This window comes from Rhipicephalus microplus, chromosome X, assembly GCF_043290135.1.
Source record: "Rhipicephalus microplus isolate Deutch F79 chromosome X, USDA_Rmic, whole genome shotgun sequence".
Classification (NCBI taxonomy): Eukaryota; Metazoa; Arthropoda; class Arachnida; order Ixodida; family Ixodidae; genus Rhipicephalus; species Rhipicephalus microplus.
This window is the reverse complement of record NC_134710.1, coordinates 420,062,473-420,087,849: the sequence shown is the minus strand read 5'-3', so window position 1 is coordinate 420,087,849 and position 25,377 is coordinate 420,062,473. Positions and strand designations below refer to the sequence as shown.

Sequence of the window (25,377 nt, the reverse complement as noted above, 5' to 3'; positions counted from 1 at the left end):
TAGCCTTCAAGACTGGCATTGACATTGCTTGTTTCGGAGGCTATACATTGTCAACATTGGGTCCCGCATTGCACATTGGCCTGTTCTAGTCAGATGATAGCGTTTCTAGCTCAAAATAATAGAGGCCTTCGCCGTGGTACCTTCATCAGTAGTTAACAATGTGAAATTTTAGTTTATATATAGTCTGCGTGGCTGAATTTATCGGATTTGTGCTCTACGGTGCTCCCTTCTGTCCGTGTAAAACTAAGCAAGGCGTTCGGCGGCAACGGCTTCCACCTGATCTTTTCCACGCTGCATGATCGGGTAAGTAGCGGGGTCTGTCATGAAGACTGTTTGCAGTGTTCTCTTTTGTAGCCCTTTTTGCCATCGCATGCTTTGTCGCACTAATTGTGACGTAAGTCACGTTTACTGCCGGTGTCACACGGGCACATTTAATCGCGATCTGGCTCCCAAATTGTGGTTTGACTCACGTCTCCGCCAAACTCAATCCTGATTATTTGCACCGCTTAGCAACAATCATTATTGATCGCGATAAAGGAATCAGACCCAAATAAGCCTTTAAGACGAGCAAACGTGCTCGTGTGACATGAATTCAATATACTGTAAGCAACCAAAAATCATAAATGTTTCATTTTTGCGTTCATTCAGTTTGAATATCTCGATTTATGTAGTGTATACGATGTATACACTAAATAAACTGAAAGTAGTATCAATTATTCTTTTCATGAAATCATTGGTCAATAGCCCTGTGTAATCATGTCTATAAAAATTGACCCTTTGAATGAGTGGCAGCCCCTTGTTTGTTTAAACAATGGTTTCATCATGTTTACCCGGACCACTAGTTTCGCTGTAACCTCTTCCCTTGCGTCTGTTAATATGACCTTTCGTGTTTGGCTCAAGTTAGCGTTAGTATATTTATGCACGTTTCTTTGTTTTATAGTATGAATATAATTTATCTCATATTAATCTGTGAGGAAAACGAGTATTATTCCATTATATGGGCAGTTGAAACAACCACCGCCTGTAAAGCGTATCCCTATTGACGTGATGATGGGTGGCACAACTATTCATTGGCTTTGACCACTTGCATTTATTTGAAAAGGGAATAAATGAATGCAACTTTGTTAATAGTTGAATATTATTCTTTCAAAATTACACTTTGCCTACTGTTAATCAATCTTGACACACGAATGCTAACTACTCAAATGTTCACCATAACCTGAATGATGTAATGTTTAAAAATTAACAGAGTGGAATAACCCCCTGATACAGACTACTTGAATGTGTTACTTTGTTTTCAAAGACACCTACAATACCGCTTATAGATTCAGAAATGCCTTGTCACTGTTGTTTGTATACTGTAATTTTTATGGAGTCTATCATTAGGACAGCGTCCCATCTGACCCTTGTACCTCCTGCTGCATGTCAGTGATTGTGTACATCATGCCTTTACCACAAGTTACACACTTCTGCCTGTGATGAGCTCTGCAGTGTTTCCTTCCTTTCATCTGATGAATGTATCTGCATAGGCCAGAAAATTACAGAAGTCCTAAACACCACTTCGACTCCAACACTTTACAATAGAGTTTACAATAGAGTTTGTGATTTTACAATAGAGTTTGTGAGAAACACTGTGCGTGCTAAGTATGACAGCTGCCTTCTTTTTTCGCAGCCCTTCAGATGGTCGGTAGCTCCTGTCTACGCCTAGGATACCTCGTATCCCTACTAAAGTCTTCAGCGACAAGCAACTCATCTTGAGTTGAACCTACACACTTATTTGGAAATTGCTTCAGCCACCTTGTGATAAGGTCATCCACACAGAGCATTCTGCAAGGTCATCTGCACGGCCACCCGTTTGGCCCTATTTGTGTGCTCCAACGAGAAAGAAAGCAGTGAGACTTATATCGCCAACTTGTGCAACATTTTGTAGAAAGCTGTGTTAAGTGCAGGGATGCGATTGTGAAACATTTGGGAATCTCATGTGTTGCCACAAGGTGCTGGAGCTTGTGCTGCAAGACCTTCATACTGGGCATGACGAGCTGCTTGCAGCCCGCAGAATCTGCCAAATTATACAGTAAAAAATTATCCACATAGTAGGAGATTGTACAGCACTGAAACCTAGCAATCTGTTAATATTGTTCCTACAAATACAGGTCAAGTGCAGGTATCTGAGAAGTGATACAGTGCTCGATTCAATACTAATACTATGTGCAAACAAATACACATTTATGGCCTAGCCAGAAAAGGTACGCTCAAGTAACAGCGTGAGAAACACTTCCAAACACCTGCCAGTGACAGTCGACACTGTCCGGGGAAGGATCCTGCTCAAACCAATTTGATAGCATCCTTGACGCAGAGCAGTACATGCTTTGCGCTGGCAGGGTGTTATGTTTGAGTAATTAATGCGTTGACACGTATTGACCTGTATGGCATGTGCCTAAATAAAAAATATTAATAAAAGGTTGATGAATTCTAGTGCTGTACGATCCTCCTGCTTCGTGAATAATTTTTTGGCGTTCCACTGGGCAGCATCAATATGCTGTGAGTAAAATGTCGTGCCCACTTTGAAGCTTTCTTAGGATGTGCTCCGACTTCATGAAATAGCATAGCTGCTTCTTGAATGAGGCACGAGTAAATTCCTGAACTTAAGGATTCTTCTCATGAGAATACCACTCATATTGGTGGTATGAGTTTTGTGCTTGGAAGCCATTGCTGCTTTTGTGTCGTGGTGTTGAAGACTGGCTAAAAGGGGGAACGTGCACTTGCGTTTGGAGAATGCTCTGTGACAATCTTCTCATCATAGACAAGGTGGATCATGCATTCTCCAAGTAAGCATCCCACTTTAAGACTGCAAGTTTCACTCAAGATATGTTGTTGTGTGTGGCTGTGAGTTTGCTTAGGCATGTGAAGGATCCTAGGCGTGAAGAAGAGTAGCGGCCCATATCGAAGGCCCAAAAAAAGAATAAGCAAACCGTAGTACATTCCATGCGCAGTGTCTCTCGTAGCGTCAAGGAGGTAGGGGGGAAATGTTGAAGTACAGGCAGTGTACTCACTTGCCTGTGCAGATTCACTTCTTAATCTAACTAAAAAAGCTGCAGCTCTGATCCAAGGCAGAAGTGTTTTGCATTTTTTAAATGCGTGGTGAACACAATCCATTTAACAGAGAAAAATAAGCCCCTTAAATTTTGTTTTGTTCATTCATACCGGGGATCTCGTTCCTATAGACCTAATGCCTTTAGGTAGAGTAGGAGGGCTTATTATAAGCTACTCACACCTAAGAAGATCACGTGCTGTGGACCGTGCCGACTAACACCTCCAGGTTTACGTGCTCAGAAACGCTTGATGATGTAGACAAGAAGACAGCCGTCGCTTTAGCTCAATTGATAAGAGCATCGAATGCATTATCCGAAGGTTGTAGGTTCAGTCTTTGTCGATAAAGAGTTGTGTGTTTGTCCAGCCTAATTTCTTAACATTTTTTTCGTAAATACTGTACTACAATGAAAAAGCTACTAATAACTTCTCCTATATTTTTGATAGGCTGATTGTCTGTTCTCATTGAAGGACTGTATATACATCTGCACTGCTTTGTATTGCTACGTGCCAGTGCATGGAGCTGAAGAAGACGAAGCAGATAGACTGGCACGAGCTAATCTGTGTGGCTGGCGCTGCTCGCCTAACCGTCTGTAAATACATCGGTGACTACCCCTCTGAGTCAGTCTCCTTCACGTAACATATTTGGTGGAGTTGTGCGATCCCCGTCCTCGCCACGGAACTCCGAAGCGGACGCTTCGGAGTTCCGTGGCGAGGACGTGGTATTAAGTTTCAGTTGGAAGTTGGCGGTGCATCTTTGTTTGTCCCTTCTCTTGCATTGGCTCGGAGCAGCCTTTGCAGGCGAGTTAACTTGCGGGTAGGTATGTGGGGACATGCTTGTTGTCTACAAAATATGAACAAATATTATATGCCGGAACATGCTTAAATTCAACTTTACTGTGGTTGTCATACCATTATTTGCAGAACACCCCTTTGGCTTCCGTCTAAACAACCTGCTACCTTCTACGTCATGAGTTTGTCTTAGCTTCCACAACCCTTGCAAGTGCTGTGCTAGCCGACCATATAACATGAAGAGAGGGCCGACATGCATAGGAGCACAAAGTCTGATGTCTTTGCTTTGGCTGTGCATTTTTATTGGTCATGCATATTTGCATCTCAGAGGCAATTATTGCGGCACCCAGGAAGCCTTGCCTCGCTGCTGTGGTCTAGTGGCTAAGGTACTCGGCTGCTGACCCGCAAGTCGCAGGTTTTTATCCCGGCTGCGGTGGCTGCATTTCCGATGGAGACGGACTTGTTGTAGGCCCGTGTGCTCAGATTTAGGTGCACGTTAAAGAACCCCAGGTAGTCGAAATTTCCGGAGCCCTCCACTAGGGCGTCTCTCATAATCATAAGTTGTTTTGGGATGCTAAACCCCAAATAATAATCACTCAATCAAAGCCTTCATTAAAGAATGTTGTTTGTGCGGTGTCCACGTGCATGCGGTTTTGTGTTCAAGTAACCAGCTATGTTCACATGAAAACTACATTAGGTCCCACCTGACTTGGCGGTCTCTGAAACCGAAATTCCGACTGAGCACTGTGAAACCTTCTTTAAAGTAACTAGCCGTTCTATTCACGATGAGTGTGTCATTAACTACATATTGCAACAGAAAGAACGCTATGAACATTTTTTGTGTGAGTGCTCAGGTTGTGGTTATGAACAAAAAATGAGCCCTTAAATGCTCCTTTCTTTCTGTGATATTGTCACGGCTAAAGGCCCGGCAAGAGGACGACAAAATGATGAGCGTGGACAGCACCCACGGTCACTCCGAAAAATTCGACGTTTAAGCGGCTGCTCCTTTGTTCTGTCAATACAGACCTTGTTTTTCCTGTTCGCACCCATCCTGTATCCTGTTATTTTTATGTCGCAACATTGGTGGAGGTGCTGGACTTCTCCGATTAATCCTTGGGACACCTCCGCGCCCTGACACTTTGAGTCCGCCACCGTAACCCGTTCTTGCAGTGGATACTCCTGTCCACCGCTACATTCACCGACAGCGAGGCCTTAGTCCCGAGGCAATCTCTCTCGAACTTCTCCAGCAACACACCGTGCCTGGAGAAATGGCTACTGGAGGGCCTTCACAGCTTACTAATGAGCAGCCTCAAACTCCGTAAACCTTTCGCGGTGAGGTCTATGAAGACGTTGACGACTGGTTAGCCAGTATGAGTGAGTCGCCAAGGCCAACCGCTGGCCCCCTCAACAAAAGCTATCGCGCGTCTATTTTGCTTTGGCAGACAACGCTCGTACGTAGTATGAGAACCACTAGTTCACGCTGTCTTCGTGGGGTGAATTTCGGCAGCAAATTCTTGGGGACATTTGCAAACACCGACCGCTGGGATTCTGCTCTGCAGCTCATTGAGGCACGCATACAAAAACCAAACGAGAGCGTCGCCATGTTTGCGGAGGGCATGACCCGCCTATTTGGGTGGGCTGACCCCGAGATGCCTGAAAGTAAAAAATTCCGACAACTGATGAGGGGCGCCGAAGAAGAGCTGTTTGCCGGTCTACTACGCAACCTGGCAACAAGCGTAGCGGAATTTATCAAAGAGGCTACGGCAATCAAGCGAGCAGTGGAGCCACGGCGCCAATACCATCCCCAACCAAACAACACATCTGCCAGCGTCTATGCTTCGACTGCGAGCAGTGAGTGTTCTCGGCGTGAGCTTATTCGTGAGGTCGTTCGTGACGAGATCCAAAACCTCCTTGTGACTCCGCAAGAAAGTACCGTGGCTTGCGTTGCAGAAGTTGTGTGGCAAGAACTCCGCCAGGCATTTTCGCTGCCCGAATCGCTTTCAGACCAGCGGTTTGTGAGCCACGCACCGGCCGTCCATCGACCGCCTCTAGTGACGTACAACTCGACACCAATGGCTTATCGCGACGTCAGCCAAGGGCCTTACAACGAGCCATGTGCGCCAGCTTCCACTCCGCCGCTGCCGTATCCACAGCCTAACGTACCTATGCAAACTTCGCCGACGTACACTCCGCCAACATCTGCATTTTGATCGCAAAGAATACCCACCAGTCGACCATTCTTTCGTAAGACGGACCTGTGGCGCACCGTCGACCGTGAACTACTTTGCTTCCATTTGCCCATACCGTGACCATAGACATCTGAACTTTCTACAAACATCCCCTCGTGCTTATTTCTATAACCGCCGTGAAGGCAGTACAGGCCCGCAAGCACAGCAATCTGATGTGCTGTATCGCCGACCCCACTCTCCTTCTCCTGCACCTAACTCGCCACAGCAGCGCAGTTACACCAAGGTGGACCGGGGTCGATCCCCTAGCCCTCGTCGGGTAAACTAGCAGCAGCGACCTTTGGGAGGAAGGTTCCCGCTTGTGGAGATGTTATCACCCGCCCAAAATCTTCACTACGACGCGATACGACTGATGATACCACGGATCGCACGACGGACAATACCAAGGATGATACGACGCCACCGACATCAACAGAAATCGTAAGTGCCAATATAGACATTTGTATAGACGGACGCCCAGTAACAGCGCTGGTAGATACTGGCACGGACTTCACTATTATCAGTCGTAAAATCACCGACTGCCTAAAGAAAGTCAGAACAATAAGCTCGGGCCCGAACATAAGAATCCCAGGGGGTCAATTAGTAACACCGACGGGTAAATGTACCGCATGAATTAATATCGACCGTTCAGATTTCGTCTCTACTTTCGTAAATGTATCAGAGTACTGCAAAGTACTGACTTTGGGCATGAACTTCCTGCGTGAATACGGGCCGTTATCAACATTCCTGTGAGATTGGTTACGTTCTGGATGGCCCCAGGTCAAGTTTCGGATGAGCCCTGTAAAGACCAGCGACGTAAACCTTTGCGCGTCTTCGACGACGACGTGACCATCCCGCCGCGGTCGAGTGCACTCGTGGCTGTCACATTTGACACGTCGAGCAAATATGAAAACATTGCTGAGCGAATTCCTACACTGCTATTCAGCCATGGTTTATCTATCGCAAGAGGCGTCATGAGCATAAAACGCGGACACACGCACGTCCTTGTTACAAACTTCAGCTCTGAACACCGACATCTGACGAGGGGCATGGCAGTCGCCTACATGGAAGAGCTCGCCGAGATGACAGACTGCCTAACTATTGAGAAATATAATGGAACTGATTTGCACCCCATACCTCTATCTGTTGATATTGGTCCAAGTTTGCTGCCGGCGCAGAAGTATAGTATCCTGCAGCCTATTAACCAGTTTGAAGATTGTTTCTCTTCGACGTCCAGGGTACATCAAATGCCACTGACGAAGCATCGAACTATAACGGACGACATGACCAGACCCATCAGGCGAAACCCGTACCAGGTAGCTCCGCGGAAACGTGAAGCCATCGAAAACCAGGTGCGACAGATGCTTGAAGATGACGTTATTCAGCCATCGAAAAGCCTTTGGGCTTCGCCGGTTGTATTAGTGAAGAAAAAGGACGGCGCCTTACATTTTGCGTCGAATACCGCAAGCTGAATCAGGTGACCAAAAAAGACATCTACCCACTTCGGCGTACCGATGATTCACTCGATCGAATACGACATCCGCGTTATTTCTCGTCGATGGATCTAAGGAGTGGGTATTGGCAGATAGAATTCGTTTAAAGAGACCGGGAGAAGACAGCTACCGTGACACCTCATGGCCTTTTTGAATTTAAGCTACTTTCATTTGGCTGGTGCTCAGCATCGGTAACCTTTCAGCGGCTAATGGATATCGTACTATCAGGCCTCAAAGGGCAGACGTGCTTAGTGTATTTAGATGACGTCATCGTATTTTCTACCACATTCGACGAACACATCAGGCGACTGAGCTCAGTATTTCAAGCTATTTGTTGCGCCGGACTAACACTTAAGCCAGAAAATTGCCAGTTCAGCTTCGAAGAGCTTCTGTTTCTCGGTCGTCTTGTCAGCAGTGAAGATGTGTGGCCTGACCCTGAAAAAATAGCAGCAGTTACAAATTCTCTAGCGCCAACTGACAAAAAGGCGGTCAGACGGTTTTAGGACTGCGTGCGTACTACCGACGCTTCATTGAAGATTTTTCGCGCATTGCCTCGCCGTTGACCCGCCTTACCAGAGAATACATCGCATTCGTACGGAATGAAGAGCAGCAAAAATCATTCGACGAGCTGCAGCAACACCTTCAGAAGCCACCTGTGCTCGCACAATTTGTTGATGACGCCCCGACAACAGTGCACACCGACGCTGGCAATGTCGGCTTAGGAGCTGTACTCGTGCAGTGTCAGGATGGCGCTGAATGAGTAATTCCTTACGTGAGCAGAGCTCTTTCACGTGCACAAAAAAAATTATTGCACCATGAAAAAAGAGTGCCTTGCCGTAGTGTGGGCCGTTATGAAATTCCGCCCATATCTATATTTTCGTCCTTTTAATGTTGTCAGTGACCATCACTCCCTGTGCTGGCTGACAAATATAAAATACCCTTTAGGATGGTTGGCGCACTGGAGCCTGAAGCTTCAAGAATTTGACATGACGGTGGTCTACATATTGGGAAAGCGACATTCAGACGCCGATTGCCTTTCTCGTGCGCCATACAAAACTGCAACGGCAGAAGATGACGATACAGCCTTTGTTGGAGTTGTAAACACGGCTACTGTCGCACAGCTGCAACGAGACGACCCGGAACTAAAACCCATATGTCGTTTTTTGGAGGGTCACACTTCATCTGTACCTAGGTTGTTTGCGATAGGGCTTTCGTTATTTTGCTTGCGCAACGACGTCCTGTATAAGATGAACTTCACGTCACACGTAAACTACTACTTACTTGTCATGCCAACATCTCTAAGTAGTGAAGTATTACAGGCATGTCACGATGAACCAACATCCGGCCACTTGGGTTACACGCACACGCTGTACAGAGTGAGGCAGAACTACTACTGGCCAAGACTGTCGGCGACCGTTCAACACTATGTTCGGACGTGCCTTGATTGCCAGCGCAGAAAATTCCCACCTGTCAAAACAGCGGGCCTCCTCCTTCCTATGGACGTGCCTTTACTCCATTCGCACAAGTCGGAATGGATCTTTTGGGCCCGTTTCACTCCTCATCGGGAGGTCGCAGATGGATTATAGTCGCCACCGACTGCCTTACTCGTCACAACGAAACCAAGGCTCTGGGGAGGGGCACGGCAAGTGAAGCAGCCCGATTTTTCGTGAATAATGTGGTGCTGAGGCATGGCGCTCCATAAGTGGTAATAACTGACAGGGGAACTGCATTCACAGCCAAACCATTACTGACGGTTTTAAGACTTTGTGGCACATCCCACCGGCGAACAACGGCGTATGATCCTCAAGCGAATGGTCTTACGGAGCGTCTCAACAAGACACTTGAGGATATGATCTGCATGTACGTCGATGTGGAGCACAAAACCTGGGACGAGATCTTGCCGTATGTCATTCTCGCCTATAACACGGCTCATCAAGAAACAACAAGAACAACGCCATCCGCCTTCTTCATGGTCGTGAAGTCACCACTATGCTGGATGCTCTGCTGCCACATGAGTACGATAACGTCGAGACGGATGCTGATTGTATCACCCAGCTTGCTGAAGAAGCCAGACAACTTGCACGCCTACGTATTAGTCCCCAGCAGGACTACGATTCAAGACGGTACAACCTTCGTCACCGACTAGTCTCCTACGAGCCAGGAGAGAAAGTTTGGATATGGACTCCTATTTGGCACCGTGGCCTCTCAGAAAAACTCCTAATACGGTACTTCGAGCCCTATAAATTTCTACGACGTGTCAGAGAGATTAATTGTGAGGTTGTTCCTCATACTGCGCACTCTTAGGGCATCGAAGGTGTGCTCCGGAAGTTGTGCACGTTGTTCGGATGAAACCTTATTTCTCCGAGAGAACTCATGCGTTTCCAGCGAGCACGAACCACTTTGACTTTAAAGCATCAGGACGATGCTTTCTTGAAAGGGAAGCTAATGTCCCGGCTAAAGGCCGGGCAAGAGGACGACGAAGTGATGAGCGTGGACAGCACCCATGGTTGCTCCGAAAAAGACAACGTCGAAGCGGCTGCTCCTTTGGTCTGTCAATACAGACCTTGTTTTTCCTTTTTGCTCCCGTCCTGTATCCTGCTATTTTCACGTCGCGACAATGTGCAGGAGGTCAGTGGCTCAGACGGGAACCTTACGTAATGATACACACTCTGAGCATGTATAAACAGCCGTTTTCAGGTTTCTCAGAATCCTTGCGTGAGTCGATTGGTTAGACCAATTGTGAAGACAGTGTGTTACTTGCATTTAGTCCAGGTGAAAGGGTCAGGGAGAGGGTACAGGTGCAGGAGATTTCAAGGTGAACTAACGCATGTGTAAGCATGCTGTTTTTGCACATTTTAGATAAGGAGCACTCTTTTTTGGTGTGATTTAGGAATCTGAGAAGTTAGGTTACATCTTTTTCGTTTCGCTTATCCAGATAATTTTATTCTGACGCATCGTTTAATGCTTTATTTCTTCTTTTTTGTCTGTGTATAGCCGATCTTGCTGTGTATAAATGGACAGGTGAAAAAAAATTTCGGTGTTGCAAGGGTTTCAATAATGAAAAATAGCACAGTACTTATTGAAATACGCAAAGATGCATACCATCGGGGAAAAAAATTGAGGACAGAAAAGAAAGGCCATCTCTCGCAACTACTTTTATTCACGTAAAACCAGCGAAATATACAAGCGTAGCAACCATGCGCGCGCACATTGGCTCACATGCTAGTCAAAAAAGACGCAATAAGATGGACAACAAATGAATGGTGACAAAAAGCCACTAAACCAAAAACGATTCTAAGAAACAAATATTCCCCACCACGCAGAGCAACAGATGTAACACTAACATGCGTATCTCCCTTCTTTTTATTGTAGAATGCTTCCACAATTTCACGTGCCAAGGTATCATTACTCTCTTCAAGGACGGATACACTGTAAAACCTAGCCTGCACTCTCAGGAACCACAAGGTGCAGGCAAATGTGCCGAAAGTTTATTTTTCACAGAAAGTTTTTGCTCCCTAATTCTGTTCTTTATGCACCGCCACATTTGCCTGCACATTGTGGTTCCTGCGAGCATGAGGCTAGGTTTTCCAGAAAGTCCGTCCTCGGAAAGAGTAATGATACCTTAGCACGTAAAATATGGAAGCATACTACACTAAAAAAACGAGATATACATGTTTGTGATACATATGTTGCTCCGTGTGGCAGGGAATTTATTTCTTTATTTTTTTTCCTTTAGTGGCTTTTTGTTATCATTATTTTATTGTCAATCTTATCGCGTGTTTTTTTTTACTAGCATGTCAGGCAATGTACGCACGCATAGTTGCTATGCTTATATATTTGGCTGTTTTTTCGAGAATAAAGTTACTTTCGCGTAACGCCCTTTCTGTTCTGTCCTCAATTTTCTTCCCCGATGTTATGCGTCTTTTTCGAATTTAGTAAGCATGTACCAACTAGCCCATCAAAAAGATTTATTAAGGTGGCACTTCCACTGCGGCAGCACCCGCTCTGCATTTTAGTCATTGTTTCCTGATATTCTACGCTCAGTCTATTGTTATGAATGGTATTGCGTTAAAAGGCTTACACTCTCTCCTTTCTAATGACAGCTAGTATGGTCGCCTAGTTTGAAGCGGTATTGCATATCAATCAAAACAGTGCTAGCAAAGACCAGTGCTTTTGCTCTACAAGCCTCCGTTGTATTGGCACTGTGGCAAAACTGTTCAACATAACCAAATTAATTTCTGAGCCTCTTTATGGATAATTATGCAAGGTTCATATGAAGAGAGATAGCCAGTAAAGCAATCGGAAAGTCATGCAGGCTTCACTCAAAATGGGTAGTACAATGTAAATTTATTGAGTGAATAACTTTTTTTGTGCAGAACAACAATATTGAATGGTTGTCCAGGCTACAATGTACCTGAAGTCTACGCGAACTTGTTTTGCATTCTGACGAAGAGTTCACGAATTATAACTACTTGACTTTTTATATTTATGGATCCACTTGCTCAGGCATTACCGACGAGGTGAAAAAAGGGTCCAAGATGAAAATCTGAAATTTTCAATATTGAAGCAGCAACCCTTTCTATGCAGAGAAAATTGTCGTAAGTTAATTAGATAAGTGTAAGACAGCATTGAATTTGGCTCATTTTTCTACTTGCCAGGTTTGTGCAAATTTAATTTTTTATAGCTTATACACAACATTTTTCGCACATTAGCAGGACCATGTCGTGTTTTGTAAATACCAGTGCTCACTAACTTTGCATAGCAGTGCAACAATGAAAAGATTTTCAACAAATAACAAATCTTGCATACATGTTTTTGGTGGTGGAGTCGTCTGTGGAAAGAACCATGAAGTTGTGTGTCACTTCTGACACTTGTGAAAAGTGATGGCGCTAAGCATGACTATGCCGTGAAACACAAATGCGTTATTTCTCCAGATTCTAGACTTCAGCGTCTTCAAGCCCAGTTGGTAAATCTTGTCGCTATGTCACCACTACACAATGTAACTTCAAGAGGCTGCTGAAAAAAAGAAAGAAAGAAAGAGAGGGAGCGACAGAAGGAAAGAAAGGAAGTTACAGAAATAAAGAAGAGAAGTGCCACAATCATCACCAGAACTTTGGCGATTGTGCCGAGTATTCCAGGACGTGTTTGGTTGCTCGTCTTTGTAGCCACGGGACTGCAGAAAAGTTTCTGAAGTACGCGAAGAACTTGACCATGCCCTCTCCTATTTTCGAGACTGAAGGGTTGAAGGGTAGTATCGCATTGGACCTTTTTCGAGAGACCAGCGTGCGCATGCGAAAGGGTGGCGACATGACGCACATAACATTTTTTTACTGGGACGGGAGTGGGGGGTCACAAGGCCAAACAACCTCTATAAACGTTGCACAGGGTGGCAAAAGGGGCTAACAGAGAGGTCCTTCAAATCGTCTGCAAATAGTTCTTGAAGAATACCAAGCCCTTGAGATTTCTTTACCGGTGCGTAGCGCATAACTTCAGAGGCCACGGACCCCCCCTTTCGATTTCAGTGAACTCCGTAAAAACACTGTTCAGACTTGAAAAGGGCTCATTGACAAGTTTGTGGATAGTTTGCGGGCAAGTTGGTGGAAAACAAGCTTGCATGTGCGCAGTAACTTTATGATAAACTGTGAGTTAATGAGCCATATTTCTCTGACTACAGCAAGAAGTGCGGATGGCTGCGTGAGCTCTGTAGCGTTCCCAGCCACGTGCAGCAAAACAAACGCCAAGTCTCTTGACGCCTTCTGAAGCTTCGAAACAATTATTCAGTACACCAACTTTTCGATAAAAATGTGTTTGCTAGCGTAATACTTACACTCACATAACGGTAACACATGTATTGCGAATAATCATCGTGTCCTCAAAGATCATTGATGTGATGCCATTTGCTTGTTGTAGTGAGCAGTGACTGGTCTACAGAGAGGTAGCAGGAATAAAGCTTGAACTGCGCGAAACAGACAAGACGTTCACAATTACCTTCTAACGAATTCAAGCTTTGGCAAATAATATGGTCGCTCATGTAGGTCAAGTTATGTCTTACTTTCTAGGCACCCGGCTTTCACTGACCAAAGCGGAACATAACTCACTCTTAGCATCAGCCGCCATAGGCACGTAGAATATGAGACGTTCGTAGAAAACGTAGACGCATTCAAGCGTATTCTTTCGATGAACCTTTTAGAGTGCTCAGAGGGTGCTGCCACAAATGTGTGAGCCACCTATTCCAGGCGCCTCCCAAATGACAAATGCGATTCCCGGACATGTTTTGAAGCTTCAACTCGCTACGGAGAGTGCCACAATCAGCTAACGTGCTGTCCAGACACTGAAAATGGTAAAAGCGTGGAGGGGGTGGGAGGTGGGCAATTTTAGGTTTGAAAGAAAAGAATTGCAACCTTGAAACAAAGACTGTGCGTGAGTTTTCGCGATAGCCATCTCACATGTTAGTGCTATGAGTACTCACATCGATGAGCACTCATGAAGCAATCGTTTCATGTGATCGTTTTGTATACTAAACCACTGTGCTACGGTTCTGAAACGAGTGAAAAATATGCAGTACCATGTGATAGATATGTAGGGTTTAACGTTCCGAAACCACCATATGATTATGAGAGACGCCGTAGTGGAGGGCTCCGCAAATGTTTGACCACCGTGCTCCGAAATTTGAGCACACGGGCCTACAGCATTTCCGCCTCCATCGCAAATGCAGCCGCCGCAGCCGGGATTTCATCCCGCGACCTGCGGGTCAGCAGCCGAATACCTCAGCCACTAGACCAGCGCGGCGAGCTGCAGTAGTATGTCCACGAACTGATCAGAATCTGACAGGTGTGCCGTCACATTCATGAAAGCCCAGTAGAGTGCGCAGGTGGTGTGCAAAATTTCTGTCCCAATAAGACTCCAAAGATTCTATACGCATTTGTCTTAGAGGATTTCAACGCCGAAGCAGCCGTCTGTTTCTGCTTGCTGGTCGACTGTATTCTCTCGCCAAAAGCTTTGTGCACCTCATGCGGCTTGTCAGTTTCTCAGGGATCGGCCCTATTTAGACCGACCAGCGATGTCACGTGATGACGTCATGATTTCAAAAATTTTGGTGATGTATGATGTCAACCAATCAATTTGTTCAGCGCTCGTGTAAAGACAGCAACGGGCACTTTTCGCACTTGGTATAGCCTCTAAGCTTTCCCGACCATGTGTACTGGGCTGTTTATCTTGTAGGAGCACTTGAATACTATGACCTTCTCGCACTGAATTGAATACTGCCAAAGGCATGCAAAATTAAATACCTACTTTTTGGATTAGAAGTCCAAGTGAATATGCTAATATTAGATTAGTTGTTTGAAGTTCAACGAAAGCAATTTGCATCTGTCTTACAAATTAGTTGCGGTGCGAGGGAAAGTCGTTTTATAGGTGAAAGAATCGACTCTTATATGTTTCACTAAACTGAGCACTGCATTCGTGTATGTGTGAGACTGCCTTCAAGTATGAATGTCGTGCTGCTTGACCTCGTCTTTCCCTCTGCCTGCTGACAACGCTCGCATCACATCATGACCGATGTCACCCCGATCACCATTCATATTCTTGAAGGTTTCAAGCAGCTATGTAACAAAAAAAGTGGCATTACATACGTCTGTTTAGCGATGCATGTGTCTTGTAGTGTTTTGGCTGGCAAATACCTTCCGCCGTTCATGCCCATGAAATCACCATTTTTGGCTCACTTCAAGGCACAAAAAACGGGTTTTGTGTGATGATAGCCCAGAAGTAGTAAAAGATAGCTTTCCTGGTAGCTTCTGCATGTAATGATTTGTGGGGTTTAACGTCCCAAAACCACCATATGATTATGAGAGACGCTGTAGTGGAGGGCTCTGGAAATTTTGACCACCTGGGGTTCTTTAACGTGCACCCAAATCTGAGCACACGGGCCTACAACATTTCCGCCTCCATCGGAAATGCAGCCGCCGCAAGCTTCTGCATGTAGCGACATAAGTACCAAGAGGACCATGCGCAACACCCGCAGAATATGTACAGAGGGCTTAAAGTGAGCACCGGAGCAGGTGTAGTCTGCTCTGGTGTTTTTTACAAATAGCCATATCTAGTGGCCACGTGATCAAGTAGAGGAGGTGACGTTTAACATTCCCGGAAACGGGCTTGCGTACCTCGCCAGCCATCGCTCGTGTCTCTCATCTCACTACATTCTCACTGTAGGGTTTCTAGAAGGAGTATGAATAGCACTGGCAGTGAATAATGCTACTGGCTGGAGAGTAAAGCCCCGAAAGAGAGCTTGTTCTATTCTAAAATGTTTCGAAAGAGAGGTTGTCCTATTCTAAAAAATTGGGCAAATTGCATTTCAGGCAAATGCATCAAATTCTGTTAAGTTGCTTTATATGCTTTAAATTCAGAATGTAGAATCTGAAAGGGTGAGGAGCACTTGTTGAGCTAACTACCAACCAAGAGTTTGGTGGTCCACTGTTGCACTTTTTGAATTAACACAGGTGGTGTAGCCAAATGTAAGAGAAGCATAGATAACACTTGGCGAGGAAAACAGTTCACTGACAGTAGCATAATTATGGAATAGTAGATTATCAGTAGTAAACACATGGTATGAATGCTGAGTGGCAACGTTCATTTTGCTTCAGGAGTGAAATATGTAAGAAAAGATATAAAGCATGCTATAAATATTTGTGTTTTGTTTGCATAACACAATTTTTTCTCTGGATATAATTGAACTATGCCAAATTACTACATAAATAAAACTCTGCTCCTTAGTGATCATAATATCTACTCCATCTTTACATAACACAATATAACAAAATCTACACCGACTTTTCGCCTTCTATGTGAGTGGCATCCACAGTATGCACTGGCACCAATTGAGCAAAGGTCACCGAATTCACTGCTTGTATCGTATGTTTTTACACATTCGGTAGAGGGCCGTGGTTGTTGTTTCAGGTGACTGGTCATGACGGTTGAATTACGACTCGAGAAGCTTTCACTTCCGTCACCTTTGTTACCGAGTCAGCGTCGTGGCATTATGGAAGTCGAAGGCTTGCCTCATTGTGAAGCAGTGTTTGATAAGTTATGTCATGAAATGCTTGGCTTCTGTGAGTTTTTTGTGCTCCTTAAGCATCGTTGACCGCTTCCTGCCTGTTTTTCAGATCTAATTGGTGTCGGAGTCGCCCAACGATACCTTGTAAACAACCCTGCTTTGATTGTTCGCCGGGGTGCGGTGTTTGGGGTGGTGAACATGTTTCCCAAAGGATAATGCGGCTTGAAAATGGCTTTAATGCCCAGCGGATGAAGCACTTTTCTAACACAGTCTTACAAACCCTGAACATATGGTGTAGAAACAATGGTTGTTGGTATTTATCATGGCACACTCCTTGTTCCCTTTCGCATATGTTTCTAGGTGTCGTTGATAAATATTCTTGAATAATGGCTTTGTTCCAATGCACCAACCACATTTTTCATCTCATATGACTTCAAATTCTGATAAGAATAAATAGTGATGTAAGCAACACCTCACGCATCAGTGGAAAAGGCAGTAAGCGACCAACAAGGCTCAAGGAGCACAAAGGGGACATTGCAACAGACACGCATGCCACGCATTCCAAGAAAGAACTCATCAAACACGGCTGGACAACAGTGGAGGGGGGGGGGGGCATGCCTTTGACTTTAGTAATCAGACGACGCTGCCTCGGGAACAAACGTAGGGGACAAAAAAGCTTCTCGAGTCATGATTCATCTATTGTGACAAGTTAGCGTGCAACAACAACCACGGCCGCATACTGGATGTGTAGAGACTAACGAGACAAGCAGTAAACTGCGTGGCGCCGCTCATTTGGTGCCACGGCATACTGAGGATGCCAACTGCATATTTGGCGAAACTGCCATGTCGTTTTTGTTATATTTTGCTGTGTCAAGTCAGTCTATATTATTAGTTATGAATTCACCCGTCTTTTGGAACATTTTCGCATCTGCTTCTTAGTTATAACTCTGCTTCATACTGTGGTGTACCAAATAGCATGCTGACTTTATTTTGATGTTTTAGTTGAAATTTCTTTGGTTTGTTTTAGGTTCATATGCTCCTGCCAGAAAAAGATAATGAGATGCAGAATTTAATCTTGCTTTGCCACCAATACAGCTGATGAGAAGGGACAGAAAGGAATACTGCTCTGTGAGTGCCATTTGTTTAGTACGCACCATATTATACGGCGATTTCAAACTACTAGCAATTTTTGTGCCTCATTTATATTACCTCAACGATCATTGCCCCCACAAAAATAACTATGTAGGCCTAATATGTTTGAGCTGAAGAACTGAAATAAGACAGTAAATAAGCTTCAAATATTGATCCCTTGCCTTGATCAATGAGTAGGGGGCAATTTATTCAGCTCAAAATAAAGCTTCACAAATTTCATGTCTGCACTATTTAGGTTTCCTCACTGCTGTGTTTTTTCACTGCTAGATTGTTACATAGCTTTCTCTCAGTCATGGCACAGCTTTTATAGGATATTTCATTTAAAAACACAATAAAAAATATATACACCATATTATATCGAATGTAGAACAATAGTTTTTTTTCAAAATTCATTGTATCAAACCAGAGGGTAGTTCTAGACTTGAGGATATTGAAAAACGCTATTTTTTATTGAGAAAAGTGGTGCACTACTTGCGCCACCTAGACAGTATTCTAGCGGTTAGTATCCGAGTTATCGCCTTCCTAACTTAAGTACACACAAGGGGTCTCTATTTTGATATTTTTGGCGAGCTTTGAGACGAACTGTTTGTCATTTCGAATCACGCTTCAAGTGGTCTGTATTTGGCTAAGCTCAGTGGTGCCAAACAGGCGATGTCATTATAGTGCCGCTTATAAATGAAAAGTTGTCCTAGCTGCGTAGTCGTCATCCAACATTCAAGCCAGGGAAGAGTTTGGAGTAGATGAAAAAAATGCGCGTCGATGGAGGGTCTGCTGCTGCAGCGTTGGACGACATTCAAGGAAGTCTGACTATGCGCTCTCTTAAGAAATGCTGCAGATCCAGTGCTCTTGATGGCACTGAGGATTGCGCACAGTTTGAAGACAGTCACTAAGTATTCAGCGACGAAGTAACCAGGGACTGCGAGTCTCATTGATAAGTTTAATTTAAGTATACACTATGTGCCTGATGAAAACTATCGCAGTGATAAACGAACCGAGGACTCCTTCTTCCCATACTTCCTGTGGTCATGACAAGACTCAGTGTTCCACAGCGTTTCCCAGTTGGTCGTCCGAGTTGAAGCATTTCTCTACCTGATGTTTTTTCATTGGCATGGAAATCGTAGGTGCTGAATCCTGGTCAGTTTGACACCGGATGCTGTCAGAAATCTCACAATGCAACGCTCCTCCTAAGCTTCAGATTTTGCGATATGAACACCATCCTATCCTCTCACGCACCGCTGCGTCAGTTGGATAGCGCTTTTATAAGAGCCTCTGAGATTTCCTGCGCATGTGAGCACGCTCACATGATCCGATCCATGGCAGAAACTTCAATCCCGTCCTTTATCTTAGGTGTCTTGCTATGTTCTCCCATAGCAGCATGGCATCTAAGTCAATGGTCATGTTGTCAACTTTCATATTTTTATTTTATTATTTCTTTTAGCAGACACATCTTGTGAGCCGGTTCTCTGCATTTTAAGAGAAGTGTCTCATTTAATTATTTTGTTTGCCTGATCAGCTACTAGTATGGGTCTAATCACTTCTTCATAATGTAGTCCCTCATTGCCAATCAATTGCCTCACATCAAGGCTTGTTGCACGGTCGTCACAGTCATTACCCTGCAGTTGCTGTTTGCCGACATCGTCGACAGTGTACCCCTCTTGGATGTATCCTGACCTGGCGAGCTTGTTCACTCAAGTTGAACCATGTTGGCAAAGTCTCGAGTAAAGGCTGGCAACGTCAATATGCTGCTCAGTTTGCCTATGTGAACTCCACTGGGCATGTGAACTGTTGTGGCAGTATGGCTGCTATGTGCTTCTCTAATGCTGATGCAGGTTGTTGTCCGTTTGTCATTCTACACTACTAGATTGCATTTCCTATGCCTACTGCTGTTCCTGTGCCCACAAGTATGATTGTATGTATATCCTCAGCTGGCATTTATAGTGTTATATTTTAGTGAGAAAGAGGCTACTCGGTCATAATACTCGTTCTGAGTACTTTCGAAATATCAACTTACTCCTTAACGACTTCCACAAACCAATGAGAGTACAATGAGTGTACTTCCACAAACCAATGGAAGTATTAAGTTGGAAGCTGCATTTATTGCGGATCCAAAAAAGTTGGAATGCTAAAATTAGAGGCACACAAAACACAAGAATTGCGTAAATGAAAAATACTAGACAGTTATGCAGAGCCGCTCATAACAATGAAAAGATAACTCCAGCTCACCTCTAGATACACATTATTAAAACATGTACTAAATGAACAAGAATAATTGTTTCAAGGCAATTTGATCATTCATGGTCCAATGAACTAAACAACAACTTTGAAATGAACTGAACAGAAAATAGTTGCATGCGTATTGTGATCAATATTTCTCGCTTGGTTGTTGCAGGGAGGTCATTGTCCTGTGCGAATTGCACTGAGCAGTTGCTCCACTGATCGCGTTTCACTTTTTATGACCGGGTGTCGGCTACCTTGAATTTCAAAGGCCTATTTTTTATGTAATCAAGGGGCAACATTTATTGAGCCGCCTTTTACCGAAGGTATGCCAGCCAGTAATCATAAAGTTCAGTTGCTTTAAAACTGATGAGAAGCTTCTTTTGATGTGCAACATCTTTTGCTACACAGATATGTGCATGTTTTTTTCTGTTTTGGTAAAAACAGGTTGTTTGAACCTTTTAAGCTCCGTCAAAACATGCTGCACCTGAGTGGGATGTGCTACATTTTCAACGCTGCTATAATGTCCCTGTTCATGAAATTGTTACATAAGCAGTAAACAACAGTGGCAACCTTCATCGTATAGAACGCATGCTTCACTGTTAGAAAATTATCGACAATACAATGGCTGTCTATGGTATTCGTGTCCCCCTATGTATTTGACACAGAGTTTCGTCAACCTCTTCTTCCTCGTCAACGCACCTTCCTACTGGTATTGTAAATACTAAAGAATAAATTTTTCACCGCAAAACTTTTTCTAAGTTTGTATAAACAAGATGTGTTCCTATTTTGCACCTGTACTTCTTTTTTACGACCCAGGTGTTGACATAGTATGAAAGAAACTTGCAACGCGTCTTGTTCATATTTACACTGAATGCATAAAATGTGTTTTGTAACACTCCCATTCATGTCTTGCTCTGTGACAATGACAAATTATTGAAAAGTAAGTAATCTTCGTAAATGAGCATCCTTTTTTCTTTCATATAGCCTTCAGGCACTTCGGCATGTTCTTTCCTGTCTGAGCTGTGGGGCAACAAGTCTTCATAGTTGCTGCAATTCTGCACTTAAAAATAATTCACCCACCACAGATGTTCACTTATTGTAGTCATTGCTCACACAGAGCAAAACCACATTTTTCATTTCTCTAACAAACAATGCAGCATGTATATTCCATGTGTTGGAACCTTTAGGACTTGAAAAGTCTGTTCTGGGTCTCACGGGCACGCACAAGTGTGTTGTGACATCTTTATAAATCGGCTGTTCTAACACGACTTGTTTATGCTGCGGGGTCTCAATTTGGTGAACGAGCACCACGCCATGCCAATTGTTTATGCTGTGGGGTCTCGATTTGGTGAACGAGCACCACGCCACGCTCTTGGAGTGAAAGGACACAGCAGACGCGGTCGGTACAAACCAAACATAACACATATTTATTAACTAATTTCAGAATGATGATATCTTCCGCCGAATCCATACATCAATCGTAACTAACCCACTAAGTCATCCTTACACACAATTTCCATACACTTCAAAACATGACGAACACAATAACACGACAAACACACAATAACATACTCAGGCAGCAGCGGCGACGGCGAAAAGACGCACGCTAACCTACTGTCTGCACTCTTTGCAGATACCGGCATATCATCAAGAAAAGTGACCTGGACAGCGCTACTGAAACCGCCATCCACCTCAGCCTGGTGCAGTTTCAAGCTGTTATCAAGTTTGTGCTGGGGGCGTTGTCTCTTTGCAACTGACTTCACTCAGGCAGCAGCGGCGACGGCGAAAGGACGCACGCTAACTTACTGTCTGCACTTTTTGCAGATACCAGCATATCGTCAAGAAAAGTGTAAGCCATTCCATCCGGAGTCATCTTCTGCCACCAGAGCTGAGTGCCACACCGTTTATAGAATTGTGTTGCTGTGGCTTTACCATTACCAGGACCTGGACAGCGCTACTGAAACCGCCAGCTACCTCAGCCTGCTGCCGTTTCAAGCTGTTATCAATTTTGTGCTGGGGGTGTTGTTTCTTTGCAGCTGGCTTCACTCAGGCATCAGCGGTGACGGCAAAAGGACGCACGCTAACCTACTGTCTGCACTCTTTGCAGGTTGGTTAACTTTCATATTGAACATTAAATGCACCTAGGTTCGTCGCAGCTGCTGCTGCTGCTGCTGAAGTTTTATTGGGCATTGTAGTCACGACAGTGTTTTCTTTCTAATCTTCAAACTTTGCTTCTTGCTTTGTGTGCACAAGAGCATTTTCGTGCAATTTTTACTTGAAGTGCTTGAAACCATGAGGATAAAAGTTCGGGCAACATGGGCAATATTGCGGTGACCCTTGCTGAGAGGCAGCCTAATGGCATTAAAGAGGTCGTGAAATTTCTAGGTGTTCTGGTGGGAAGACTTGACATGTTCTCGACTGAGGTTAAATGTGAAATAGCTAAGGTCGCTTCCTCGAACACTGAAATAGTCACTGAACTTGGAAGTGTTCTAGAAGCTATTGGCTTCATAAATGAGAGCTTTGAGCTTTTTAGGACTGACGTAGAGGCTTTTCGCAAGGATATTGACGTGGTAAAGGCTGAGAGTGCCCAGTGTCGTAAGGAAAACAAAGAACTGCGGAGAGACCTGAAAGAAGCTAGACGGGAAATTGTCGAGCTGAAGCATTGATTGATATGTGGGGTTTAACGTCCCAAAACCACCATATGATTATGAGAGACGCCGTAGTGGAGGGCTCTGGAAATTTCGAGCACCTGGGGTTCTTTAACGTGCACCCAAATCTGAGCACACGGAACTACAACATTTCCGCCTGCATTGTCGAGCTGAAGCAATACAGCCGAAATATGAATATTGAAATCCAAGGTCTTCCGCTAATCAAAAAAGAAAACTTGGAGAAAACTGTCGCAAACATCGCCAAGTGCTTAGAAACTGGTATCACAGATAATGACATTGACGTCGCACCACGTGTACTATCGAAAGATAAAAAGAAATCAAATGTGGTCGTCAGATTTCTCACCTGAATGGCGCGAGACAAGATGTCCGCAGCAAATAAGATTAAACTAGATAGCACTTGTTTTGGTTTCGACAACAGTAACTCTGTATATATAAATGAACACTTGTGCATGGAAATGAAGGTTCTGCTCAGTAAGGCGCGGCAAGAAAGGCGTGAAAAGGAATAGAATTATGTATGGGTATCACAGGGCAGGATCTTCATCCGGAAAGCAGACAGGACACCTGTTTTAAATGTAACTTCTCAGGCGTATCTGGCTAAAGTAGTCTAGCCTAATAGTAGACTTATATTTATGCTGTGAACAATGGCGATGTATTCCAGCGTTTATGAATTGAACTCGCGTGTAAGTGGCCGTCATAGGCAGCCCATGACATTCCTTCACAATAATATGCAGTCAGCTCGTTCGAAAGAAGAAAATTTTTTTTGTTTCTTGATGAGTTCAATTTTTTCTTTTCTGTTATTATGATCACCGCCAAATCATCGCCAAAGGATACACCAAGCGATAGTGGCCAGTGTAATACCGCCATCCAGGATACAGATTTTCGACTTATAAACCTTAATGCTCGAAGTCTCGTGAATAAAGTCGGTGATTTAGAACATGGGCTCGCTAGTTATGACGCTCACGTGGTTATTGTTACCGAAACGTGGCTGCGACCAGAAATACAAGATTACGAGTTATTTCCTCCAGGTTTTAAGATAATACGTAATGATAGAGAAAAAGAGGAGGAGGAGTTGCAATCATAATAAAGGAAAATATTGAATTCGTCACCATAAATGGCATCCCTAATCACGAGAGCGCTTGGTGCCAAGTAAAATTAGGAACCAATTTAGTCGTAATAGGAGCAATCTATAGATCCCCTAACACATCAATTGAATACTTAGAGGTGATTCAGCACTAAGTAGAACAACATAAGACTCGAAACCAGCGGTTAGTAATTGCCGGTGATTTTAACTTGCCTGGGGTTGATTGGAAATCACTTACCATAGAGTCACGGGAACGAGCTGACTGTGAAGTGCTACTTGACATTGCTTTCGCTAATGATTTAACGCAGTTGGTACAGGAAGGCACTCGCAAAACGGGAACAGTGCAGGTTATATTAGATCTAGTATTTCTTGATGGACGGTTAGAAGATTATCAAGTAGCAGTAGAAAATGGCATATCGGACCATCAACTAGTATTTGTACAAATTAAAGCCGACGTCCCTGCATCAAATGTTAAAGAATGTATTGCGCATGTCCCCAATTTTGATAAAGCTGATGACACGAGCATCATTGACTGCAAAGTCTTGCGCATTTCAAGAACAGCCCTTTCGACGGGTTCCTATTACCTTAACAACACACTTCTTGAACCTGTGACGTCGTACCGATACCTGGGAATTCACATAACTGATCTTACCTGGTCGCTTCATATTAATACCGTTATTAATAATGCTAATCGCCTGCTTGGCTACCTTCGCCGCAACTTATTTTCTGCACCTACCTCTTTAAAAACACTTTTGTATAAATCATTGGTTCGTTCTAAACTCGAATATGCATCATCCATTTGGGACCCGAGCCATGACTATCTGGTGAAATCACTTGAGCTCGTGCAGAACAACGCAGCACGTTTCATTCTCGGTAATTTCACTCGTGCGGCAAGTGTCACGTCCATGAAAAACTTGCTTCAATTACCCACTCTAACTTCGCGCCGCAAACACTCTCGCCTCTGTCTCTTTCACAAAATTTACTACCATAATTCGCCCCTATTCAGTGAGTTAATTACTCCTCCTTCATATATTTCTTCTCGTATGGATCACCGACACAAAATAGGAACAATACCATGCAACACCAATGCCTTCTTTCAGTCATTTATTCCTCGGACGTCACAAGATTGGAACCGCCTTCCCGGACTGACCACCGCAATCGAAGACAACCATCAGTTTCGTGCAGCACTAGCTAACATTGTATGATTAGGGCCCATGTATGTTTGTACTTATCTGCTTACTACTTTTGTTGCTGCTTTTAGTTTTTTGTATAACCATAACCTTATAACCCACTCCCCTCTGAAATGCCTGTAGGCCTTGAGGGTACAAATAAATAAATAAATAAATAAATACTTATCGTTTCATCTAGACAGTCTGAGCCCTGATGGTGACGTCAATCCCTTGTGGACAGGATTCGAAGCCATTATCTTTCACTGTGTAAATTCATTCGTACCATTAATAAAAAGAGAAAAAATAGGCGTAATCTCTGAATAACGTGAGAGATAGTTCGTCTGAAGCGAAAAATAGGACGGCAAAGGAAAGTCAAAAATCATGAAAAGATACCAAACTTATCTTCACGGTTGCGTACAACGCTGAGGCAAGAAAAACAG

At 44.1% G+C, this 25,377-nt stretch overlaps 1 long non-coding RNA gene across 1 annotated transcript; it reads left to right on the top strand.

Annotated features, from left to right (window-relative positions):
* The first annotated feature begins 21,786 nt into the window (after nt 1-21,786).
* Nucleotides 21,787-25,131, top strand: LOC142776522 (uncharacterized). Its single transcript, XR_012887603.1, has 3 exons — nt 21,787-21,867; nt 21,960-22,125; nt 24,869-25,131. It is a non-coding gene; the product is annotated as an uncharacterized LOC142776522 (long non-coding RNA).
* Nucleotides 25,132-25,377: the final 246 nt, after the last annotated feature.